Genomic DNA, 27,904 nt, shown 5'->3' with positions numbered 1-27,904 from the left:
AGTACGCGGCTACCTGAAAGACAGCACCATTCTCCTAGTCTGCCCTGGGGTGTGACCTGGAAGCCGCGGAGGTGCTGGTCCTGGCTGGATACCGTGTGTAGAAGGAGAACAAGCTGAGTCTGGCACCCCCGGGGACCTGGACTGGCAGGTGTGCAAAGGGCCCGCTCCGGGCTGGCTGCCCGGAGAGCAGAAGGATCTTGTGGCCTCTTCCCCTGAGCTCTTGGGCAGGAGATCCCAGAGACTCAGCCCAGCACCAGGGAGGTACCCTCACTCTGCATACAGCTGAGGTTGCCCGGCCAAATCTCGAGGTCCCCAATGATGCTGCAAAGTGAACTTCAACTACAACCCGGAGCAGGCAGATGAGCTAAAGCTGCAAATTGAGGAGATGGTGGAAGTGATAAAGGGGAATGGGGATGACTGGTGGCTGGGGAATAAGAACAAGAAGCTGGCAGCCTTCCCATCCAACTTTGTGGAGTTGCTGGACAGTGGGCTCCTAAGCCTCAGGAACCCAGACATGCCTTCAGTCAGCCCTGGTCTCCAGTAGGCCGCCCAAGCTGAGCAGCCTGACCTATGACAGCCCTCTAGACTACCTGCAGACAGTCTTCCGCACTGAGATCTACAGGGTCCTGTCCAACTACCAGCCTGAGGCCCCGGAGGAGTTGGTGCTGTGGAAGAAGGATGAGGTAAAAGTACTGAGGAAGACCATGGAGGTTAAGGAAAGTGGTATCTCGGGAATCAGCTCCTACTAAGGAATCAAAGAAGATGCTGCTCAGAACAGCCCTCCCTACAGTCAAGAAGCTGGTGACAGCCCCCCCACTGGGCACAGCACAGCCAAACCATCTGAGACACCCAGTGGAGCCAGTTAGGAGTGCCCATCCCAGACTCAGGCTCCAGTGGCAGCTTCCTCAGGGTGGGTCCAGGCCACCCTGGCAGAAAGGGATTGAAAACCCAGGCTTCCTGGCAGGGCTCTGCAACCAATCATGAGAAAGAGCAGAGCAGCCTAGCAAAGGCCCCTTCTGTGAATAAAACCCCCACCCCAGAGAAGACTCTGTCTCCAGATAAGGCCCCCACCCCAGAGGAAACCCTGACTCCAGATAAGGTTCCCATCTCAGAGGAGGCCCTAACTCTGGAGTTCAAGGTTCTAGCCCCAAACAACCCCACCCTGGAGGAGAGCCTGACTGGACAAGTGCCCCCAGCTCAGACAGTGTCATTTCTGGGGATGAGGCCCCTGTCCCAGAAGTCCCACCTGAGGATGAAGCCCCTAGCCTAAAGATGGCCCTTCTTGGTGACAAGACCTCCACCCTAGAAAAGGTCTCGACCCCTGAGCAGGTGCTCTCTGAAGAGACCTTCACCAGAGACAACACTCAGTTCCATCACTTCTTTCTAGAGCAAGCCCTGCCAAAGTTCAAGTCTCTTGTAGCCAATAAGACTCAATCCCAAGAAGTCCACATGCCAGAGGAGCCCCACCTCTGCATGATGATGTACCATCTCCATCAGAGGGACAGCCCCCCCTTCCAGTCTAAATCCAATCCAGGGTCCATGCCCGCCCTTGAGAAGGCTACAACCCTCCTCTCCGAGGCACCTGGGAGCATGAGGCTACCTCGAAAGAGGCTGTACTCCCCAAAGAGGAAGTGCCCCAGAGAGAGCGGGTATCCTACTCGAAAGAATCCTCATCCCATCAAGTCAACTCCAGACCTCGAAGACACTCCCACCCTACTTTCCTTGGTCCCGCAAAATCTCAGGGACAGCGAATGTGATAGGTGATATAATGAGGCTACAGGATGAGATGCAGTCTTTAAGAAAGTGTGGGAGCAGACGGGGAGTGTAGCTAGAGAGGAAGCTGGCCGACATCTGGGAGGAGCTGAAGACCGAGAAGTAGAAGCTCCAGCTGCTGGAGGTGCAGATGAAGCAGGGGACTCGGGAGTTCAGGATCCAGGCCTCCATCCATGCACAGATGCAGAGGCACTGAGGATGGGGCAGGGAGGGACTAAGGCAGGACTCCGGGGGGGTCACATTCCAGCCACCTCCATCCTTGCACACAACTTTGAGAAATGCAAAAACCTGCCTTGTACGTGGAGGGAAAAAAAAAGACAGGAAGTAAAAAGAAAAGATTTTAAAACAAAAGGTCCCAGTAAAATCTCTCAAGCTCTAGATTAGGAACCTAAAAGCTATGGTTTAAAAGAGTAAACAGGAAACGTGCCAGCCCTCATAAGGGCTGCAGCTACCTTCAAATGAAATAAGCATGTTTAAATAATCTAGCAGGATTCTTATCCACCTGACAGAAGTCAAGGTAAATCATCTCTGAGTAAAGATAATTGTGCCTTAAGCATCAAATTATTTTTACAGATTTTCACACCAATATCCAATTCTCAATCACAAATAAGCACATGAAGAGATGGATTAACTTGATGAAAAACAAACAATAAACAGTAGAAACAGATCTTCAGATATAAGCAGATAAGCAAAAGAGACTTTAAAAATGAATACGTTGGGGCGCCTGGGTGGCGCAGTCGGTTAAGCATCCGACTTCAGCCAGGTCATGATCTCACGGTCCGTGAGTTCGAGCCCCGCGTCGGGCTCTGGGCTGATGGCTCAGAGCCTGGAGCCTGTTTCCGATTCTGTGTCTCCCTCTCTCTCTGCTCCTCCCCCGTTCATGCTCTGTCTCTCTCTGTCCCAAAAATAAATAAACGTTGAAAAAAATTTTTTTTTAAAAATAATAAAAAAATAATAAAAATGAATATGTTGCTTAAGTTCGAGAAACCAAAAGACAAGAATAAGAATACTGCAGAAAACTAGAAAGTACTAAAAAAATAATAACCAATAGAAACTCTAACTGAAAGATACAAAACCAAAATGCAAAAGTACTGGATAGATTTAACAGCAAATTAGACACAACTGAAGAAAGAATTAGTAAACGATGAGGCAAGCTATAAAGAAAATAAGCATCTGAAAGCATGGAAAAACAAATGGAATATACAGAAGAGAATACAGAAGACATAGGGACATGGTAAAAAAAAATTACATGGTCTATTATATGTGTAATTGGAGAAGAAAGAGGTAATGAGGTGAGGTAATATTTGCAAAGACAACAGCTGAGAATTGTTACAGTCATACATTTCTACAGTCTCCAATTGTTACGATGCATTGGTATACTATAAATCATAAAAATGAATGACTTCTAGTTATATCAAAATAATATAGATTAATCTTACACACATGATATTAAGGAGAGGCAGCCAAATACAGATATGATTTATACATATAAAGTTCAAAAACAGACAAAATTATGTTATAATGTCAGAAGTCAGAATAGCAGTTATCTTTAAGACAGAAGAAGAAAATACTGATTGAAGAGTCATAAGGCAGGCTTCTGAGTGCTGACCATGTTCTATGTGTTGACCTTGGTGTCAGTTACCCAGGCATATTCACTTTGCAATATATATATATAAATATACATAGTTTACATTGTATAAATTTGTAATACTTCATATAAAAGTTTAAAAATAAAGCAAAGTAATAATTATAATATGCTTTTGGTAGAGAAAAATGTTAATTCCAAAAACAAAAAAAAATTTATTGTTGTAATATTTATTTATTTTGAGAGGGAGAGAAGGAGGAGAGGGACAGAGAGAGAGAGAGAGAGGGAGAATCCCAAGCAGGCTCCACACTGTCAGCACAAAGCTGGATATGGGGCTCAATCTCACAAACCGCGAGATCATGACCTGAGCAGAAAGCAAAAGTCAGACATGTAACCCACTGAACCACTCAGGCATCCCAAGAAATTTATCATTTTAATATGGTTCTTAAATTAAGAATTACATTTCAAGATTTACATTTTAAATATGTAACTATTAGTAAGACTATAGACTGTTCCACAGTTTCTGTAATTTAGGACTCCTCTGATGAAAAAAAAAAGGTTTACTACAGCTCACTCTAGCAAAAAGAACCTTTGTAATTATACTTATAAATTTTTTCCAGTATTTTTTTTCTGATTTCCAAAATGGTCAGATAGAATATATAAATACTGAAAGCCGCGTGTGAATGTCTTTCCTTTTTCAGAAACATGACTTCTATATACTAAGTAATATATATGCACAAAGAACCTGCTAGTCATAATATCCATTCTGGTTCAGATTCAAGGCAGCAAGTTATAAGAGGGATCCCTTTTAAATTATCTTATTAAGTTAACTGAGCAAATCTTGATTGCTTGCTTGATATGGAATCACTGATATACAAAAATTTTGTGATGAAATCTGAAACCTTAAATTATATTTTAATGAGACTTGAAGAAAGTATATATCATCACCAATAGTTGAAACTATTTAGTGATTTTAACAAGATATCAATATGCCAAACACAAAGAAAATATGTGAAATCTCATTATTAGGTGTGAATGCTAAAATTGAGGGGTCATTTCATTGTTTAACAAATTCCTAGGAACAGGAAACCTAATCATTTACAATGATTACTGTTGATAATTTAAAGCATGAATTACTCTGAGACTTGCCAAGAGAGATGTGAAAAGACATTTCTTCAATCAAGTGTAAGAAAAGCCATAGAGATCAACTTTAATAATAAATAAGTGTTGAAATGTCAAGAGAAATGTTGTAAAAACTAATCTATATATCTCTGCACTATTTTTTAAACTTCTTTTCATGTAGTTTTATCCTTTTAAAGAGGGCAACTTATGAAAGAATAACAAAATTGAAATGTACGTCACTGAAAATTTTTTTCATATAAATAAATCCATGAATCAGCATGTACATAGAGATACACTTATATCTGTATCATTGCACTTAACACATCATCCTAAAACTGTATATTTATTTATTCCCCCAGTGCATTGTAAGCACTACATAGGCAGGAGACAATATCTTGTTTACATTCCCAGGACCTTACGCAATATGATGCTCACTAAACACTTGCTGCACTTAACTGAGACTTAAAAAAATAGTCTTATTTCAGCAATCCCCCCAACTTAAATTATAACAGCAAATTTACACTAGTGCCCCATTTTATTATTTAAAATAAAGAGCAGAGAAATAAGGCCTGTGGGCAGAGACCATTCTCTGCTTCTCAAAATTCATGCCCTTCCTCATTATTAATAATAGAACTCCAATTTTTAGCTGTGCACTTGCCATCCAGTAAAAAGACCTTTCCTTGCTTCCCTTGCAGTTTAGTACAGTCGTGTTAGCAAGGCCATTCAGGCAATGAGTACTTTCAAAAGGAGAAGGCAAGTAAACAAATTATATATTAAAGTACAAAATATATACGATAAAACTAAGTATATTATCAAATTCAGAATGCTCTAATACCACCATATGGTAGTGTGTTAACCACCTAACTATATAAGAATAAAAGGACAAGCTATTGTAACTATAGCTACAATAATTTGTTAATGAATACACAATATAAAAAAAGGTAAATTGTGATATCAAAAATATGTTACATGTTAATTGTGTCTCAAAAAAATAAGAGAAAAGTTAAAACCAAAGGTACAACAGAAAGAAAGAAAGAAAGAAAGAAAGAAAGAAAGAAAGAAAGAAAGAAAGAAAGAAAAAGAAAGAAAGAAAGTCAAAGTGTAGAGTTTTTGTATATGACCAGATTTAGGTTGATATTAACATAAAAGACTATTATAGCTACAAGATATTTATGTAAACCTGATGGTAACCACAAAGCAACGACTTACAGGAGATCACAAAAGATAAAGAAAGTGAATCAAAGACCACTATGGAAATTCCCTAACCCAAAAAGAAGGCAGTAAGAGAGGAATAAAGGAACAAGGAAATTTACAAAGCACCCAAAACAATAAGATGGCATTAGTAAGTTCTTACCCATCAAAAATGAATTCGATTCTCCAATCAAAAGGCATAGAGTTGTGGTGCCTAAGTGGCTGTCAGTTAAGTGTCCAACTCTTGATTTCAGCTCAGGTCATGATCTCATGGTTGTGAGATGGAGCTTTGAGTCAGGCTCCACGTTGGATATGGAGCCTGCTTAAGATTCTCTCTCTCTCTCTCTCTCTCTCTCTCTCTCTCTCTCTTTGTCCCCCCTCCCTCTTCCTCTCCCTTTCCCTCTCTCCCCCGCACCTCCCCTGCTCATGTGTTGTGTGCTCTCTCAAAAAAAAAAAAAAAAGGCATAGGGTGTCTGGATGAATAAAAAACAAGACTCAACAAAATGTTGTCTACAAGACATTAACTTCAGCTTTAAAGACACACATAGATTCAAAGTAAAGTGATGGAAAAAGATATTCCATGCAAATGGGAACAAAAGAGAGTGGGGTAGCTATACTTGTATCAAACAAAAAGGACATTAAGCCAAATAATGCAACTAGAATAAGAAAAGATAATGATAAAAGGGTTAATTCATCGAGAAGATAAAACAATCATAAATACATATGCACCCAACACTGAAGTACCTAAATGTATTAAACGAATACTAAAGGATATGAAGTGAGAAACAGATAACAATATAATGATAGTTGGGGATTTCAATACCCATATTCAACAATGGAAAATCATCCTGACAGAGAGTCAATAAAAAATATTGGAATTGAACCATGTTTTAGACCAAATGGTCCTGACATATGCAAAACATTCATCCAACAGCATCAGAATAAACATTCTTCTAAAGTGCATACAGAACATTCTCCAGGATAGATCATACAATAGGCTACAAAACAAAGCTTCACAAATGAAAGAACATTAAAATAAAATTAAGTATTTCTTTCCAATTTCAATGGTTTGAAAATAGAAATCAGGGGCGCCTGGGTGGCGCAGTCGGTTAAGCGTCCGATTTCAGCCAGGTCACGATCTCGCGGTCCGTGAGTTCGAGCCCCGCGTCAGGCTCTGGGCTGATGGCTCAGAGCCTGGAGGCTGTTTCCGATTCTGTGTCTCCCTCTCTCTCTGCCCCTCCCCCATTCATGCTCTGTCTCTCTCTGTCCCAAAAATAAATAAACGTTGAAAAAAAAATTAAAAAAAAAAAAGAAAATAGAAATCAATAATGGGAGGACAGCTGGAAAGTTCAAAATATGTGTAAATGAGACAAAATATTCTTGAAAAGCAGATTTGCCATCAAAAGGGAATTTGAAAAAATCTTGATAAAAAAATCTTGATATAAATTAAAATGAAAACACAATATACCAAAGTTTATAGAATTCAGCAAAAGTAATTATACATGGGAAGTTTATAACAATACATTCCTACAATTTAGAAAAAAGAAAGATTTCAAATATATAACTTAACATTACATATCAAGGAACTAGAAGAAGAAAAACAAACTAAGCCCGAAGTTAGTAGAAGGACAGAAGTAACAAAGATCAGAGCAGAAATAAATGAAATAAAGACCAGGAAGACAATAGAAAAAAATCAACAAAACTAAGTGCTAGGTTTTTGAAAAGATAAACAAAATTGACAACAAAACTTTGGATAGACTAGAGAATAAGAAAGAAAATACAAATATTTAAAATAAGAAATGAAAGAGAAGACATTAAAACTAAAAACACAGAGGGGCGCCTGGGTGGCGCAGTCAGTTGAGCGTCCGACTTCAGCCAGGTCATGATCTCGCGGTCCGGGAGTTCGAGCCCCGCGTCGGGCTCTGAGCTGATGGCTCAGAGCCTGGAGCCTGTTTCTGATTCTGTGTCTCCCTCTCTCTCTGACCCTCCCCTGTTCATGCTCTGTCTGAAACGTTGAAAAAAAAATTAAAAAAAAACTAAAAACACAGAAAAACAAAGAATTATAAGAGACTATTATCAACAATTATACTCTAACAAACTGGATAATCTAAAAGAAATGGATAAATCTGGAAACATGGAACCTACCAAGGCTGAATCACAAATAAATAGAAAATATGAAGAGACCAATAACAAGTAAGGAGATTGAAGCAGCAATTTAAAATATCTTAACAAAGAATAGCCCAGAACCAATCCTTCTCAAAGTCTTCCAAAGGTTGGAGTGGGGGGAACACTCTCAACTCATTTCAAGAAGCCAGCATTATCCTATACTCAAACCAGATAAGATCACTATAAGAAAACCAAAGGCCAGTATTCTTGAAATATATAGATTCAAAAACTCCCCCTAAAATATTATCAAACCAAATTCAAGAGCACATGAAAAGGATCATACACCATGATCAAGTGGGATTTATCCCAGGGATGAATGATGGTTCGTCATAGGCAAATCAATAAATGAAATACACAGTTAATAGAATGAAAGATAGCAATCATATAATCATCTCAATATATGCAGAAAAAGCATTTGTCAGAATACAACATCCTTTAATGATAAAAACTTTCAACAAATTGGGCACAGAAGAAATGTACCTCAAAATAATAAAAGTGATACATGACAAGACCACAGCTAACATCACACTCAATGGTGAAAGACTGAAAGCTTTTTCTCTAGGATCAGGAACAAGAGTGTCCATTCTCACCATTCCTATTCCACATACAACTGTAAGTTCTAGCTAGAGCCATCAGGCAAGAAAAAGAAATAACAGGCATTCGAATTAGAAAGGAGGAAGTAAAAGTGTGTCTGATTGCAGATATGATTTTATACTTAGAAAATCCCACAGACTCCACCTAAACTGTTAGAACTAAGCAACAAATTCATTAAAGTTGCTGGAAACAAAATTGACATACAGAAAACAGTTGTATTTATATACACTAACAATAAAATATCTGGAAAAGAAATAAAGAAAACAGATTCATTTATAATAGCTTAGAAAAATAAAATAATTAGGAATAAATGTAATCAATGAGGTGAGAGTTCTGTATACTGAAAACTTTTGAAACTTTGAAAACAATTAATGTTGTTAAATGACCATACTCCCCAAAGCAATCAATCTATAGATTCAATATAATCCTTATCAAAATTCCAATGAAATTTTGTATGGAACCACAAAAAAACCCAAATAGCCAAAACAGTCTTGAAAAAGACCAACACTGGAGTCATCATACTTCCTGATTTCAAACCATACTTTAAACCAATAGTAATCAAAGTAATGTGGTACTGGCATAAAAATAGATACATAGGCGAACTGAACAGGGCTGAGAGCCCAGAAATAAGCCTGCACATACAGATCAACTAATATTTGACAAGGGAACCAAGAATACTTGTTGAGGAAAAGATAATCTCTTCAATACATGGTGTTAGAAAAACTGGATAATCACATGTAGAAGAATGAAACTGACCCCTACCTTATATTATTCACAAAAATTACTTTGACATTAACTAAAAACCTAAACATAAGAGTTGAAACTGTAAAACTTCTAGAAGAAAACACAGGGAGAAAACTCTTTAACATTAGTCTTGGAAACATTTCTTTGGATATTACACCAAAAGCATAGGCAACAAAAACAAAAATAAATATGTGAAACTACATCAGACTAAAAAAGAAAATAATTCTACTTTTGCACAGCAAAAGAAACAATCAACAGAATGGAAAGGCAATATACAGAATGGTAGAAAATATTTTCAAATCATATGTCTGATAAGGGGGTTTAAATCCAAAATATATAATGAACTCATACAACTCAATAGCAAAATGCCAAATAATCTCATTAAAAAACAAGCAGAGGAACTGAATAGATATGTTTCAAGAGAAGATATACAAATGATCAACAGGGACATGAAAAGATGCTCAAATTTATTAATTATCAGGGAAATACAAATGAAAACCATGATGAAATATCACCTCACACCTGCTATATATAATGGTTATTACCAAAAGACAAAAGATAACAAGTGCTGGTGAGGATGTGTTGGAAAAAGGAACACTTGTAGGCTGTTGGTGAGCATGTGAATTGGTATGGTCATTATGAAAAAAAGTATGAAGTGTCCTCAAAAAATAGAACTACCATGTAATCCAACATTTCTACTTCTGGGTGTATATACAAAGGGAATAAAATTAGGATATCAAACAGATATATGAATATCCATGTTCACTGCAACATCATTCACAATAGCCAAGATACAGTAACAACCTACATAACCATCCAGGGATGATAGATAAAGAAGATGTGGTATATATGTAGACAATGGAATACTATTCAGCTATGACAAAAAAAAGGTAAATTTGCCATTTGTGACAACATTGATACACCTGGGTGCATTATGCTATGTAAAAGAAGCCAGCTGGAAAAAGACAAATACTGTATGGTCTCACTTATATGTGGAATCTGAAAAAGCAAACTCCTAGACAGTAGAAGGATGGTTAGAGTAAAAGGTGGTTACCAGAGGCTTGGGGGTAGAGGAAACGGAAAGATGTTGATCAAACGGAACAAAATTCTAGTTATAAGATGAATAAATTCTGGGGATCTAATGTACAGCATGGTAACTATAGTCAATAATACTCTATTATATATTTGAAAGTTGTTAAGAGAGTAGATCTTACATATTCTCACCACAAAAAAAGAAATGGTAATTATGTGAGGTGATGGATGCATTAACTTACTGCTACTCTGGTAATCATGTGGCAATATATATAAGAGTATCAAATCAACATGATTTACACCTTAAACAAAATGTTTATATGTTATATGTTATATGTCAGTTATACCTAAATAAAGCTAGGGGGTGGGAAAACCATCTGAAATAGATAATAGCGCCATTTCCTATATTACAAGTGAGGAAACCAAGGCACAAAAAGATCAAATAATTTGCCACACGTCATCAACTCAGTGAGTGGTAGGTAGATCTGGGTTTTGAACCCAACAATCTGGCTCCCAAATCTGTGCTCCTAACCACTATAACTGTTCTAAAGTATTTGGATAAGGAAAATGTTTAAAACGAAACAAAAATAACTCTGAAAAATTTTCAAGTTGTATACTTCTGACTTGTACGTATTTCTGTGCGTATGTTATACCTCAATCAAAAGATTTACTTTAAAATCTGTTTAAAGAGAGAACTATGGGAATTTTTATTGTGCTAGGTATAAGAGGAACATAAAAACAACATTGCTGGCTTCCAGTGGATTCTGGGCTACTCATATCTGAAACAATGAAGGAATAATAGATGATGGAAGAGCAAGGTTTCAGACATGGAAGGAGATAGGCAAGATGATATCTTGGTTGGAACAGCATTTTCTTAACCAAAACAACAACAACAACAACAACAACAACAATAACAACAACAACAACAATTTTTCAAGATCAAAAGATCATATATATCTAAAGATGGAAGAAAGAACTTGTGCATAGAGGAAGACAAAGTTAAAAGCAAGAGCCCTCGTGATTAGGCAAGAGGTGAGTCTAAATCCTATAAAAGGGTCTAGGGCAGGGGCTGGCAAAATATGACCCATGTGGCAAATTCATCCCACTGCCTATTTTTGTAAGTACAGCTTTAGTGGAACACAACATTGTCCCTAATTTACATATCAAGTGGTTGGGACAGAGACTATAAGGCCTGCAGAGATTAAAATAATTACTATCTGGTCCTTTACAGAAGAAGTTTGGTGACCCTTGATATAGAAAAAGAAGTTAAAAATTTGAATAATCCATGATTTTTAACAAATTCTGTGGAATGAGATCCATCTAATTTCCCTGAAAGTCCAACATGGCTAACTTTGTCTAGTCCTTCATGTAAGTGTGTGTGTGTGTGTGTGTGTGTGTGTGTGTGTGTGTGTGTGTGCGCGCGCACGCACTTAGTGATAAATACACATCAAAATTCAAGTCCACTTACTGTTAAATTACAAATGGGGGTACAGAAATAAAATGTTTTAAGTAAAATGGAGATTTATTAGGAATTCAAATGCATGAACACTACGTGAATGGTCAATTAAATAACTAATTATGTTGAAAAATTAATTGCCTGCTAAAGTAGATGACCACACCCCACCACATATCCTTTCTCAGCCCACACAGGTGCTCCATGTCTCCTAGACTTCAAAATGATTTGGCATTCACATTTAATGGCTGGAACAATGAGGCACATTTTTTATCATTTAATTTTTCATTCTACAAACATATAACAAATGACAATTTTGTGCCAGAACTATGTTTGCATTTAGGGATATGGTGAACAAAGATGGTTAGGGACCACCAAAAAGCTTTCTCTCTTTGTCTTTCTGCCTGTCTCTCCCTCTCTCTCCTCTCACCCCCTATCTCTCTCTCATGTGTTTTAGGTATCATTCCAAAAGCTATGCATCCCTATAGCATTTGGTTTATATCTCTATAACAAAATGGAAATGGAAGTAAGGTCATTACTGTTACAAGTGAGGTTGAAGGAAGACTGCTTAGTTTGTAAAACACTTGTCGGGGCCCATTGGTTGTACCCAGATTGGCTCTCAAAATGATGTGGAGGAGAGAGGTTGAAATTAAAATAGGCAAACTTATTCTCTATGGCCAAGTATCATCAACTTTTGATTCTACCTAGTGACTTGGAAACTTTCCCTTAATGTTTAGGAAATAAGAGACAGAAGGTAGATTTTTGTTAGCATCAGGGTGAACCTCAGCAGTATGTGAGAAGTCAGGGTTGCAAAGAAATAACCTAATGAGCGAGTGATTTCCATACACCAGGAATGTCGGACCAAAGTAAATAATTTTGCAATAACATCCGATATTCAACTTCAGGTAGACTCTTATTCTGTACTACAATGAACTTCCATTGTTTCTAGATTTTCGGTTACCCAACACAACACCCTTGTGTTAGTGATTCTTTTGAGGAATAAAGAAAAATATCCACACTTAGAAAGAAACAGGCAGAAGTGATCCAGATTAGAGCTGTTGAAGACTGCAGGTGGGCATCTGCTAGGAGAGGGCAGGTGCACAGCAGGCAGGAATCCTTAGAAACACTATAAATGACACTGAACTTCCCACGGTGTGTGGGCGGGGGTCTTGAATTGTTTTATTGGGGCATAAAAGAAAAAGCACCCAGGAAGCCTTGAGGACTTGCAAACTTTCAGCTTATCATTACAAATCTGATTTTTGCCTCATGTTATACTTATTCAAATCACATTGGCCTCCCCCAGTGGAATGTAAGCACACATATTTATCTTTATATTTCTCCTGTACCATGCTTAGCGTATTGTAGAGAAGGGGCTCATTAAATCAAGGAGAAAAAGAATTTCAGAAGCAGCAGGAAGACTGAATAAAAATGAAGATCTTTGTTTCAACATAAGAAGCAATATAGAATTGGCTGAGGGCTAAATAAATTACTTTTGTCTAGTTGCATTTCTCCAACTGAAAAGAGTTTCCCCACAGTTAGGACCGGGGGAGGGCGGTGAGAAGTGCGTCAGGGAGTGGGTGTTCGGAGTGGGTGTTCAGAGTGGTTGTGAATGGAGTTAACAGTGTAAAGAACTTTTTCTGTAGCAAAACCTCAAGAGAGGGAGAAACCGGGAGAAAAATAATTTAAGGGAGGGGAATACATTTGCCTCTTAGATAAACAGAAAATAGATATCCCTAATGCTAATTTTTTACTTCTTCTGTGGATCATATACAATATGGACCAGAAGTTTCTCAACCAGACTGTACCATAAAATCACTAAAAAACTATGTGGGTTTATTGAAAAGATATGCTCAGGCTCACCCTCTGGAGATTCTGATATTTTTGGTCTGAGGGGAGCTGCGAAATCTGTATTTTTAGTACATTTCCCACAACACATTAAGATCTTAGAGGAAAGTTTCTCCTCCTATGGATCTTTTTAACCCTGAGTCTGCCTTGCTTACTGAATTAATTAGTAATGTGTTCACCATGTAATGCCTATCCCTTGCCTTCATAAATTTGAAAATTGTCAAAAAGATTAGTTGAATCTAATCTAAATTTTACCTTGTTTTCCTTTAAATAAATCCTTGCTATGCCAGTATTATATGTACCTAATATACTCTGCATCCCATCCAATAAGCAGAAAACTTAGAGAATGAACAAAATAAGGCTCTTGGCTAAGAAAAAGATCAGTAGCAAAAACAAAAAAAAGAAAAGAAAAAGAATACTGAATAAGTAATTGTTTATTATATCCTTAATGGACAAGATATCAGCACATAAAAGAGAGAAAATAATGTTTTTATGTTTTCGACTTTCAATGTATAATTCCATTCTTTCATTCTCCTTAAATACTATAATAGATCAACTGATTAATTGTTCAATCAATAGGTATAGTGATATCAAAAGGTAGAGACAGAGAAAGTCAGGTAAAAATCTTGGCATTTAAATCATGTCACACAAAAATCCAATAACCAAAAAAAAAAAAAAAAAGAAGAGGAAGAGAATACAGATTTTCCAGTATAAATTCCTCAGCTGCTGTTTTACCTTAAAGGTAATAATGCCAATTTCTGGCATATAATCACATGGTTCTGGTCCAGATGATAATATAATAAGGGCCACGTCAGTGCCTTCATTTGTCATCTGTTCATGAGATTGTAACTTAGAGCATCAGCTTTGTTCAGCGATTAAAATGAAGGGGTACAAGTCATTTTTTTTTAAGAATTTTTTTTTCAACGTTTATTTATTTTTGGGACAGAGAGAGACAGAGCATGAACGGGGGAGGGGCAGAGAGAGAGGGAGACACAGAATGGGAAACAGGCTCCAGGCTCTGAGCCATCAGCCCAGAGCCTGAGGCGGGGCTCGAACTCACGGACCGCGAGATCGTGACCTGGCTGAAGTCAGACGCTTAACCGACTGCGCCACCCAGGCGCCCCGGAAAGCTCATTTCTGATAGGAGATAGCAGAAAAGTTCAGAGTCCACACATTACCCACAAATGTTGTGACATAAGAGTTCCAATGTCGTCTATCACTCCATTGAAAAAGCACAATCCTGGAATACTTCTCCCACCACACTGAAGCTTTCAAAATTATCTATATAACATTACCACCCAAGTTTCCTTAATTCCAAGTTGTATACTCTTTATTTTCGTGCATACACACACGCGCGCGCGCACACACACACACACACACACTGTCTGAAAGAGAATGGATTTTATAATTGATAGGCATATTTAATGTAGCTTATTTTCCACAAAAATCCTTAATAAGTCAAAGGTATATTTTGCAAACGACAGCATATTCAGATTGAGAAAATACTGCATGTGCATTCCAAAGTTAGTTAATGTTTGTTTTTCTGTTTAACTGAAACTGTCCTACACTGATGCTATGAGCGTAGGCCTTGTGAAAGAGGAAATTTCTTGGAAGTCAGAGGAAGAATTAGAGTTCTTCTATCATCTATGATATCAAGAAGATGTCACCTGTGCGCTTAGACCAAGGGCAATTAATTGACATTCCAAAGGTCACAACTGTTCCATTACTCCATTTAGCTCCCAACGGAAGAATATGACCCATCCTTGCTAAACCCACCAAAACTGACCAAGACCAGATGAGTCACAAAAACAAGCTGAAAGAACATTTGAACAATTCTAAAATTAACCAAGGTAGGTCCCACATTCATTTCAGAGAGGAAGAATAAGTATTTTATAGGTGTGCTGCAACCCACTCTTAGGGATTCTCTAGATCCGACTGCTAAATTTTCAGGAATTTTGTGAGCTAGTTGTTAAGTTGTGGGTAGTTTGAAATCGGCCATACTGGGAGTATCTCCAACATGGAAATCAGTAAGTGCTACAAGTCACAGCTTTTTGTACCCCCAGAGAGCCATTTTCTTGCAAACCACATGCAAAAATATGCAATAGTAGAATATTTGCGTTTTAGGAAAAGGTAAAAACTATCTTTTATTGAGAAATATTTGCTTTAGGACAGCTGTTTCTCTTTTTCAAAATTTATTAACTTTTCGTATTTCCATTTTTAGAAATTACCTGGAAAACATATGAAACTTGATTGATGCGACAGAATTATCTTTAAAAGCAATATTTTAGATTAAAAAAAAACAAGTTGACCTAGTTCTCACCTAGTCAGCAACCCAATGTCATTTTTAACCATCAGTATTTCTGAAAACATAAGAAGTCTTCTCACCCTAAAGCCAACAAAAACTATTGACCTAAATTAAAATTAAATTACACACACACACACACACACACACACACACACACACAGACACGGGCCATACTGTTCCAATCCAAACAGAGTGATTAGAATCCACAAAGAAGCCACCCCTCTGGGTGTCTGAAATCCACAGGGAAGACAGTAGGGCTCCCAGCAGGCATAACCCATCTAAACATTGTCTGCCTGCCACAAAGTACAAAACAATATTCCCTCACAGTTGAAATCTGTCTGCTCCAATGGAAACAAAGGCCTCTGTGAACTCTGAATTGGGAATAAAGGAAACGTGTCTGATTTTATCTAAGATGCTTATACTTTTCACATGTGAATGCTTTGAGAAAACAAATTTAAATTGTTTTACTATCAAAACATTTAGAGCACTGAATTTATTCCAAATGTGGACAGAAGTGACTGATGGCCGTCAGTCTTTTTTTTCTTATTATTTTCATAAATAGTGAAGAGTCTATTTCTTGAGAGCATATTAGCATTCGTATCATTGTTTCTGATACTGAAAATTGACCTAGTCTCGGGTCATCTGATTAAGGCAAGGGAATCTGTGCAGCATATTGGGAGAAGGCTATGGCCGACAAGAGCGCATGAACAAAATAGGAAAAGAAACGGCCCTTACAAACTCTTCATAAGCTTAAGACTCTAATCAACTCTTATCTCACCCTAAGCAAAAGCAATGAGAATGGCAGCTCACAAGGAACTCGATATTCTAGTATGCCTATTTGGTTAGGAAAGAAGGCACATTGGCAGAATAAATACAGGTTTTGAAGATTAAAGTACCTGGATGACATACCTCTACTTCCGTTTTATTTTTATCTCTGACTTATTTTTAAACCATGAGTTTTCAAATTTGACTGTTTCAGATGCGCCTGGGTGGCTCAGTCGGTCGAGCGGCAGACTTCGGCTCAGGTCGTGATCTCAAAGTTTGTGGGTTCGAGCCCCAGGTTGCGCTCTGTGCTGAAAGCTCAGAACCTGGAGCCTGCTTCGGATTCTGTGTCTCCCTGTCTCTCTGCCCCTCCTCAGCTTACACTCTGTTTCTCTCTCTCTCCAAAATGAATAAACATTAAATTTAACTGTTTTCGTTTGGTCATGAATACTAAATATCCATATCCGAAGGTCTGCTCTAATGCGGACTAGTTTCCTTGCTGTTCCTAAAATACTTCATTTTTCTCTTCATTTTTCGTTTTTCTCTCCCACCTCAGAGCCTTTGCATTGGCTCCAACTTCTATGTGGAACACTTTTCTCCCTGAGATCAGGATGGCTCATTCCCTCACTGCCTTCAAGCCTTTGCTTAAATACCACACTGTGCATGCTCTTCCAATATAAAAGAGTAAATTACATTCCCTTCCTCTACCCAATATCTGTTTCTCTTAGCCTTCCTCCATAGCACTTGCCATCACCTAATATACAATATATATACTTTTTTTTTAATTTTTTTTCAACGTTTATTTATTTTTGGGACAGAGAGAGACAGAGCATGAACGGGGGAGGGGCAGAGAGAGAGGGAGACACAGAATCAGAAACAGGCTCCAGGCTCTGAGCCATCAGCCCAGAGCCCGATGCGGGGCTCGAACTCACGGACCGCGAGATCGTGACCTGGCTGAAGTCGGACGCTTAACCGACTGCGCCACCCAGGCGCCCCGAATACTTTTAACATTTTTGTTGTCCATTGTCACGCAAGCAGGATCATTTTCTGTTTTATTCACTGCTATATGCTGAAGCATCGTCCATATGGAGTGATAGCTTAATTAATAAACCTTCAAGAAATGAAAAGACCACAGGGGCCAAAGGAACCCACCTGTTCTCTAATAGCTTTAACATTAATTCATTGCAAAACCACAACCAGAATTACTGCAAACAAACAGAAAACCTTGTGTTTAAACATAGTAAACACTATTTCTGCACAATCCTTTTAGTGAATCTTTACAATTTTATTGTTCGAATATAAGGAGGAAAAGGCTTTTTTTTAATATCACCAAAAGAAAGCTATTTACAATTTTAGTCTAGCATTCAATCTATAAGGGAACAAAAAAATTCTATGGATCAAATCTTTACAAAGTGGAAAAATTAAACGAATCAACAGAACATTACAAATACTGAATTTACTTTTCCATTAGAGAAAAGTTTAAGTATTTTGCAAGTATAAACTGTACATTAATCTATAATTTGATTCCCAGGTTCTTAAAAGGAAGAGATCTGAATTATATACGTAGTCCACAACGATGGTTGAGAATTTTGTTCTCATAAACTAACTTCTGAGGTGGATAATAAACGTTTCTAGAAGGTAAGAATAACCACTACTACCTGAGCACTTTCTGTGTCTCAGGACCTGTACTTGCATTAACCACTATCCTACAACAATTCCACAGAGCAAATTTTCTTTCCCATTTTTATAGATGTAAAAACCAAAAAACACAAAACACACACACACACACACACACACACACACACACACACACACACACACACTAGAGGGATTAGGATTTGTGCACTGATTTAACATTGAAGCTGTCAGGGAACATTCGCACTTCTTCTGACGCTATGTTGTCGTGACGAGCACCGGGTGTTATATGTAAGTGACTAATTTGGCCACCTAAATGGTACACCTGAAACTGAAGTGACTAATCTGGCCACCTAAATGGCACACCTAAACTAATATTGCACTGTATGTTAACTAGCTGGGATTTAAATAAAACCTTGGAAAAAGAAGAACAAAAAGATGATTAACTGAGCCGTTACTACATGCCAACATTTCTCAGGCACTCGACAGCGAATAAAACATAATGATGCCGATTAAAAAAAAAAAGTTGAGTAAATAAATAAATAAATAGGTGAGGGGAGTGAAAACTCTTTGTTACAGAAGAATTCAGAAAAATTTATGTAGATATTCCCCTCTCCAGGAGGTGGAACTTAAGTCCCTAACCTTGAGTATGGGCTCCCCTTACTGCCTTGCAAAGAATAGAGTATGGAAAAGGGAGGGAAGAGGAGGAGTAAACTTACGGTGGTGACACCTGACAATACTTTCTCAGCCAGGTGATCAGGGTGTACATCATCAATAAGTCATGCTCATAGTGTGCGTACTTATATGTGCTGAAGAGAATGCCACATCACCTCCATGCTCTTCCTCCAAAAACGTGTGACCCTGGTCTAATCATAAGAAAAACCTCAGACAAATCTAAACTGAGACACTATACAAAATACCTGAAAAGTACTCCTCAGAGATGTCTAGGTTCTCCCACACAGAGAAAGTCAGAGAAACTGTCACAAAGAAAGCTGGGGCGGCATGACAACCAAATACAAAGCACATCCTGAAACAGAAGACACACACTAGAGAAAAACTGGTGAAATTCAAATAAAGTGCAGGAGTTGAGTTAATAATAATATATTAATATTGACCTTTTAGTTGTGACAAATGTACCGCAGTAATGTAAAATGTTAGTAGCACGGAAAACTGGGAAAAGGATAAACAGGAACACTCTACTATTTTTTACAACTTTTCTGTAAATCTGAAACCATTCTAAAATAAAAGGTTTTAAAATGTATATATTCCAAGTCTTACACAAAAATACAAAAGGACATACACACTCCCATTCCTGCCCAAGCCAATTAGCATCCCCCAACAACAGAGTGATATATATGTGTAGCCCAAGATATTCAAACTGGAGCCTTCATGAGTGTGGTTTGCCTTGGATGAGTGGGGATGACTATTGGCTAAGCGCAAGTGAGAAGCTGGAAAATATAGTTACCTGGATGAAAAGTGTTGGTTTTCTATTTTCAGTGACGGGTAGGAGCTACAGCATCTCAGTTGAGCTCTGGAGCAACAGGTGAGCTCTCTTTCTCATGAATCAGAAAAGGCTCATTAAGAATTTCTGCTACTTGAGATAAAAACAAATCAAGAAGGGGTTACTTTGGAGTTGTTGGGAATAGAGTCCAAAAGAAGGGAGCTCTGGGAGCAGGAAGACAAATTGCTACAGAGCTCTCGGGATCTAGGGGCAGAAAAGCTTGTCTGATCAGGGGGATGTGGCTCTGAGGGTTTTGAGGGAGACATTCCTCATTGAGAGGGACCGAAGTCTCAAAGACACTGTAGTTTATGGGGTTTTGTTGCTGTTAATTAAATTTCTCTCTCAAATCCATATTAAGAATGTATGCAAGTTAGGATATATCTTTTCCCATATGGGACAAGCCAGTGAATTTTTATCCTCTCGTAAGTTTCAATCTGTGTCACTGAAATCTTGAATGTAAGGAATCAAGTATAATTTTTCAATTTGGAAGAAGCCCTACAAGGAAATGAAGCCAATAGGAAGCAACGTTACGAGGAGTAAATGTAATTTTTGCCTTATTTTGTATCTCTTGCCACTGATCAAAAGAAGAAATGAAAGCAAATTTTTTAGCTTGAAAATGAGGTCTGTCCTTCTGAAAAAGAACCTAAAGGAGACACGTGCTTCAAGCAAAATAAAAGGTATATACTCTTCTATTGGGATCTGGTCACTGACTGTCCTTACGTATGATTGCCTTCTCCTGGTATAATAATTTATTGCCTATTAGTTCACTATTTTGCCATCCCTCTTTTCTCTCTTTGGCTGCATGGGTGACTCTATTAGTGGTAATGAACTGTGTCGTCGGTAATCACACCATCAAGACCCATTTACCTTAAGCCCCAAAGCTTGAAACCTTCTCAGCTCTCAGTCCTGCAAAGAGAAAAGGAGCAATGACCTGCAAAAATAGAGACCTGAGAACCTCTGGAGATATTAAGTTTAAGCTTAATAGTGAGTCATTAATAAATAAGATGTGGTATAATTATCAATATGAACCACATTTAATAATTAATACCTTGCAAACAAAAGAGAAATGAAATACCGAGTGGAATTAGACAGAGGTTATATTCGGTTCCCCTTGAAGATCCTGCTTTGAAGGGGAAATCACCAACTGTTTAAAATGATGAGAGAGCCATCTCCCCAAAGCTCACGTAGTGAGCCACTTAGCAAACAGGCTTCCTCACGCTCATCCATCTGTGCTCTTACAAGCTTTACCCATGCTTAATTCTAAAAGTACAACTCCTCCCATTTAATTACAACTTTTCACCTTTCACTGAAGTATTGAAAGGTGTTGATAGAAGTATGTGATTTACAAAAAAAAATGAGCAGGAGAAGTAGTGAAATACAATCTCTTTCAGAGGTCATTCTTCATATAAGATTCTTAGGCTACCATTTGATGACGGTAACCTCCGGGTCCTGCTGACAGTCCTGAGTTTTGACGACCTATCCTTTGTTGAATGAACGCAGGGAACCAATAATTACTGAGCGATTCACCAAGGTAGATGGTCACATTGGTTATCTGATATAATTCTCTAAACAAGCCTGTGAGCTCAGGCTTATTAATATCAATTAATAGTTCAGAAGTTTCAGGCTAAGAGAGGCCAAACCACTAACTTAAAGTCAAAAGTGGTGGATTCGGAATTTCGCTCCTGATCTTTCCAATCCCAAAGCCTATCAATTTTTTTTTCAATTATGGGTCCTAGATCTATCTATCTATTTATGTATCTATCTAGAATATGAAGGCTTCCTTGATGCTTTGTAACTGGCTATATCTAAAATAATGTTACGGTTATTTATATAACCTTTTATCAGTGCCCCATAATATTTAGCAGCTTGTCAACAGTTGGGAGAACAAAGGATCATAGTACTTTCCAAGTCCAAGTCTGATTCAGAAGGAAATCCAGTTATTGTCCAGCACTCCCAGCCAATGAAGTGGTGATGAAGGGAGAGAAACAGGCTTTCACCATCACTCATGAACTCAGCCATCTCACCGGCCTGTCCCCCTGCTCCAGCTCTACCTGGGGTTGGAGGGAAGGGCTATAATTTCTTTCCATAATTTTTAACCTCACACTAGCAGTTCTAACCCTCGTCATGAAATACGTTCACTTTGCCCTAAAATGAAGTCACAGGTGCCTGAAGACATGTTACAGGGCATCCTAATGTAATGCGTTTCTTTCTTTTTTTTTTCCACTGTCTTCTGCTAGAAGTAACAGAAAGCCAAACACTTTCCAGGACCTGAGATTTTCTTAGGAATGGAATGTTAGTTTAGTCATGACCCAATAAGTTTATCATCTATGGCCTCAGTGACCCCAATCTCACTTTCTCCCAAGAGCATCTTCTGGGGTGCTATAACCACAAGTAGGTAGTACATGCTTTTTAGACTGAATAAATGTGTTTGTATTTCAGATTTTGTTGAAAATATTCATTAGTTTCTGTTCACATTGCCTAAATATTACAACCAAATTTTACTGAAAATGCATTTTTTTAGCTTAAAGATTAGGATTTATTTCTAACAATTGTGGAGTATGAGAAGGGGTCAACCAATACAGTTCCTGGTAAGAGCTCTGTTCATTGGTTGCAAAAACTGCCTTCTCTTTGTGTTCTCACATGGCTTTCTTCATTCTTGTGCATGGAAAGAGAGGGATCAAACCCTCTGAGGTCTCTTCTTATAAGGACACAAATTCTATTGGATCAGGTCCCCACACTTATGATTCGTGTTACCTTAACTACTTCCTCAGACGCCCTGGGTTGATTTAGGGCAAGGCAAATATTGGTCTTGGTGTGTGGGCATTTGATAGGAGGTGGATGGAGCTACAGATTGGGATTGCTTGCTTTGCATAGAAAAGATGAGTTCCTAGGAAAATCGTTAACTTTAAGAACTAGATGAGAGGGAGCCCAGTTATCCTGGAGAAGACCTCAAAACATTTAAGAATTGGTAGAATTTCTGAAAATGGGTGTGAAGGTAGAGATAAAAAGAGAAGGGCCAATTGAGTGTCTATTTAGAGCCCCAAATCCTCTCTTTGCCTCAGTTCAGAAAACACATTTTTAAGGTTATAATGATGCTGGTGATGACAATAATAATAATAATAATAATAATAATAATAATAAATAGTAAAATAAATTGTCTTAAGCAGGTTTGTTTTTACTAAAGAATTTTAATACTTAAGTATTAGAAAAAGGACCCAATGCTTATTATAGTCAATGATTTCTGAGTTTAACAATACAAGTAGGTCTTAGATTGTAGAAATTTCCTCATCACAAGGGTCAAATAGGCAACTAGCATCATCTATTATGATTAGAAAGAAAATGAATGAGAAACACAGGACATACAAGTTTGGCATCAACTTGTCAGAAAGAAGTTATCTATTCAAACAGAATTGAATTCAGATCCACTATATATACAAGCTCTCTTCAAAAGAGCTGCAAAATAACAAATTTACCTAATTTCAGGAAACGTCCTCACTACTCTGTGACCTATTCGAACTCTAGCCATCTTTCAAAGCTCTGGGTCATCACATTTCCTTCCCAAAGCCATTGGCTCCTATTCTGGTTCTTTCTCCATTTCCTAAACTCCATTAAGTGCAAAGTTGTGCCACACAAATTAACATACAGCCCAAGTTTATATCATACCGTAAGATGATACACATATCTTCACATGTCATTCTTATCTCTTGCACAAGAAACTGAACCTCTTAAATGCAGAAATTATTCTTATATGTCTCCGCTGTAGCTAACACTGAGCTGGGCACATACTACACTCAGCACATGTTCATAAACTGACTACGGATCTGCTGGTTTTCTGTATATTGTCCTGCTTTGGGCATGTTTTCATCTTTCTTTTCTTGGTTGTAAGTTCATTAGTTTTTGCTTAAATTACAGTTACTTAACATACAATGTCGTATTATTTTCAGGTGTATAATACAGTGATTCAACACTTCCATACATCACCCAGCGCTCATCACAAGTGCCCTCCTCCTCCCCTATCACATTTTTCACCCATCCCCCTGCCCACCTCCCTTCTGGCAACCATCAGTTTCTTCTTTATGGTTAAGTCTGTTTCTTGGTGTGCCTCTCTCTCTTTTTTCCCCTTTGATTGATTTTCTGATCCTGACATTCAAATGTTATTGCCTTTCCTTTTGATCAATCCAACCACTTCACATTAAAATCTGTCCTTAAATCCTGCCTCTTCCAGGAAGTCCATCTGATGCCCCTGTGAATAGCAACTTTCTTTTAGCAGCTAGAAGTTAAATGTCACTATCATGTTTTGAAACCCCTGTTACTTCATTGTTTTCCATTGTATATCTTATTTTCCCAAGTTGATAATAAACTCCCCTAGCCCGGGGGATGTGCCTTCTACTTTTTTTGTATCCTCCACAAAAACAATCACATGAAATGTAAGGAAATACAGATTCATTTGGTGTCTGATGTATATGCTCTGTCACCTTTTGTGGTTTCTTCTATCCTCAATTAGCTGATCCATCATACCCCTTTCTCTCTTTTTTTTTTAAGGAGCGATTATTTTTTACTTTACAACTTAGCCGAAAACGGATTTTATTAAATAGTTCAGACCATTGGATATATGCCGCCCATTTCTCTTTCCAATACAGTGTTTTTAAAAAGTTCCCACTTCCTGAAGATTTTAAAGCTTTGGTTTTTTAAACTTCTCATTTCAATTTTTCCAAGTAGGTCACAGTTCCTTTTCTTAAATCAAGTAACCAAATGATAGACTTTTCCCCATTATGGCCAGAATATTTAGATAGATTTAATTAGGTTGTGATAATTACGAAAAGGCACTGGTCATGAATTACTGTACCATTCCCTTTCTGTTCCTTATATAAACTGACTGTATTTGTCCTGTGGGTTCTGAAAGTCTTATCTAGAGAAGTAGCCCTCTTACCAAATCATGAAATCACAGAACCCTTATTTTTAAAAAGGTAACATTGTATCCCATTTTTAGATCCATAAACTATTACAATGAATACATTTTTGTTATTAACTGTGTGCTTATACAGAAAAACATAAACTATCTTGAACTTCCTAAAAATTATTAAAATTAAGGTTATAACTAAAAGTTTTATTTGTTTTATCTTAAAGAGCCCTCTAAAAGAAGTATATTCGTCAAAAATATTTAATACTCATGTATAAAGCAAAGGAAGAAAAAATAGAGTATGTATAAATGTTAGTGGATGTGAATTTTATTGGGATGGATTTATATTTTTATCATCATCTGCCATAGAAATATCACTATTTAATATTTTAAGATTTTCAATAAGGAATTTGGATAATACACACACACATAATTGCCAGTTACTTAATCTAGACAACTGAACTTTCATTTTTGGCTTAAGACTTGATCATAAACCAATACCTCTTCCAAATGCTTTATTAGCTAAGACAATACATTCTTTCACTATCAATAACAGTGATTTATAGATTTATAAGCTTTTCTCTGTTGTAATGGTACTTGTTTTATAAATAATACATGCTTTCCTCAAAGTAATTATAACTCTAGAAAAAAAAGCGTGAAATGATTTTGTAAAAACATAAAGAGTAGAAAATTTTGGAAAACATAATATTGAGAGGAATAAATGTTGGAGATAAAATGCATTTTTCTTAATTAACTATGAACTATGAAATATGAATCAAAGGCTTCTTTGAGTGCCTTCATTTATTTTTTTTTAAAAATGGAGTCAGAGAGTGAGTGAGAGAGAGAGAGAGAGAGAGAGAGAGAGGGAGAGACTATATTATAATAGGTAAACATGTCTGCCTACCTTTTAGTTGCCAGCCAGTCCCCTTCACCATCATCTCTTCCCCTCAGTGTCAGCTCTCTTGAGCCCCTTTCTCAACATCTTAGTTTCTCAAATTACGTTTAATTCGAGAAGAATAGTGAAATTATTTCTTGACCAGGAAATCCATTGAAAGAGGCAGATGTCATTAGAACTTAATCTAGCAAATGAATATTCAAGCGTCCTGATGCTAAGTGGTGAAAAATCCTGGACATAACAACATGCGGTCTGAATTCTGAGGGTGTCTCTCCAGCTCAGAAAGGATTGCTGCTTATTGCTCTCTGTGAATCTGTCCTTTCCTGGCACCCCTCAGCGTGCAGCATAGGCCTGTGGTGACTTATGTTTTCCACGATGAAGTGAGTTGGAAAAATAATATTTCCACAGATCTCAATGAAAAATCTAAAGACGGAATCTCATTTACATGTCTTTTGACTCTGTATATACAGTTTTATACGCTCCAAATTTCCTTCCCTTCTTGTTTCCTCCCTTCCTTTTACTTCTTTCATCAGATTCAACTCACCTCCTTTGCCAGGAAGTCTTTGCTTACCATCCCAGGCCAGGTTACATATTGTGTCTCTCTTCCTCTGTGCTCCTGCGCATTGATCTTTCATGATGCTTACTACTACTCTGTAACTGCCTGCTTAGTGGTCCATCCTTCAAACCATTCTGCCACCCACACGGAGGGGTCCAAGTTGGTGCTCTGTCTGGGAGTGCTTTGTGTCTCCACTGGGTATCCATCATGGTGCCTGAATTATAAGTTTCAGTGAGTGAATGAATAGCTGTATTTGCGAATAGCTCCCTTCTTCTCACAGGACAGTCTAGACTTGTTAACCTGGTCCCATACTGCCCCCCTTCGTCCTTTCCCTCTTTATCTCCTATAACTTTCCTCAAGTTGTCTGGACACTGAAATGGTCTAGTCATCTAGAACTAATCCTTTCCCACATAAGCTGAGCAGTATTCTACCACAGACTGGTAACAGTCCCATTGAAATCTTTTCTGTACAGGGTGCAGTGAAAATCAAGATTGGGCCCAAATGTTCCTACCTCAATGCTCCCTGGGGACTTTGTTCATAACACTAGTAGAGCACATATTACTAGCTATCACACGATGTAATTCATATATCTTTCCTATCATGCTGACCTCTCCAATGAGAAAGAGCTGTTTGGTTTTCTTTGTACATTCAGAGAGCTTAAGTGATTTGCTCAAGTTCACAGAGCTGGCAAAAAAGCAGAGGCAAACCCAGGTATTCCGCTTGCAAGCCCAGTACTCTTAAAGTATTTCTTCTGAGCTCCCTTTCTCTGCCACCTGCCCAGGGACTTTATTACTTTTAATAATATTACCATAATGCCACACCCCCACCCCCCCACCCTGTACACACACACACACACACACACACACACACACACACACTGCTCTTTGCATCCTCTCCTAAAGTATGTATCTCAAATAACTCTGGAAACCAAAAATGAATGTAAGTGGTAAATGCAGTGGCCTTTACTGGGAAGTATTCTAATGGAAAGCCAGACACCAGCATATGTTCCTCAAGCAAAGTTCTGATGATATTACCTGCCATTGTTACACAGCTTCCTTTGTTGGTGTCTCCTACTCCTAAATTAGAGTTCTGATGCACAAGATGAAGACTAATGAAGGCTGACTACATTGTTTTAATACCTCTTTGTGGAAAAAAAATTTTTTTTAATTTCCCAATATGAAAAACATTTTTGGAGGAGAAACTGCCTGTTAAACTATAATGAAGCCCACTGTCTGGTATATTTTCTAGAGCGTGGACCTCTTTCACATTTGCTGACAGAGTTCAAATACTCACCAGAGAGCTCTGGGGGCAAGAGTGAGGGAGGCAGGACTTACTTAAGTAGGCCAAGTCGGCTTGAAATAAGTATAGTCGGAGCACAGGTCTTGGAATCCGAGGCTTTCTGAACTGTAATCCTAGCTCAGACACTGATCCCTCCTGTGACCCAGGATAAATTACTCCACCTTTTTCCCTTGGTCTCCAGAACCTCTAAATAGGGATAATAATCCTGACCTCAGAGTGCTAATGTATGAATTAAACATCTGAAAGGCCTGATTTTAAAGACAGACAGAATGAAGCATCTCATTCCTTACAGATACAGTAACTCTCTCACCTCAAGTTACCAAGAACTATTTCTGTGAAAGTGGCAAAAGATGGCTGATTCTGGCATCCAACTACCCTGAAAGTGTGGATGCAGCCTCAAAAGGAAGTCAGACTCCTCAATGAAAGAAACATGAGGCTGGAGGCTGAAAACTGAAAACCAAAATAAAAACAAAACAAAACAAAACACTACTGACTTCACCAAAACCACCATGCTTTTCCATCAAACTCTCCAGAGAGTGTTTGAGT

General features: G+C 38.0%; 1 pseudogene; it reads left to right on the top strand.

Moving 5' to 3' along the window:
- The window catches only part of LOC101099120, a 49,806-nt pseudogene that overhangs the window by 6,764 nt on the left and 15,138 nt on the right, over positions 1–27,904 (top strand).

The sequence above is a fragment of the Felis catus genome, chromosome B1 (assembly GCF_018350175.1).
Source record: "Felis catus isolate Fca126 chromosome B1, F.catus_Fca126_mat1.0, whole genome shotgun sequence".
NCBI lineage: Eukaryota > Metazoa > Chordata > Mammalia > Carnivora > Felidae > Felis > Felis catus.
Note: the sequence above shows the minus strand (reverse complement) of the source record. Positions and strands in the feature narration are given on the sequence as shown.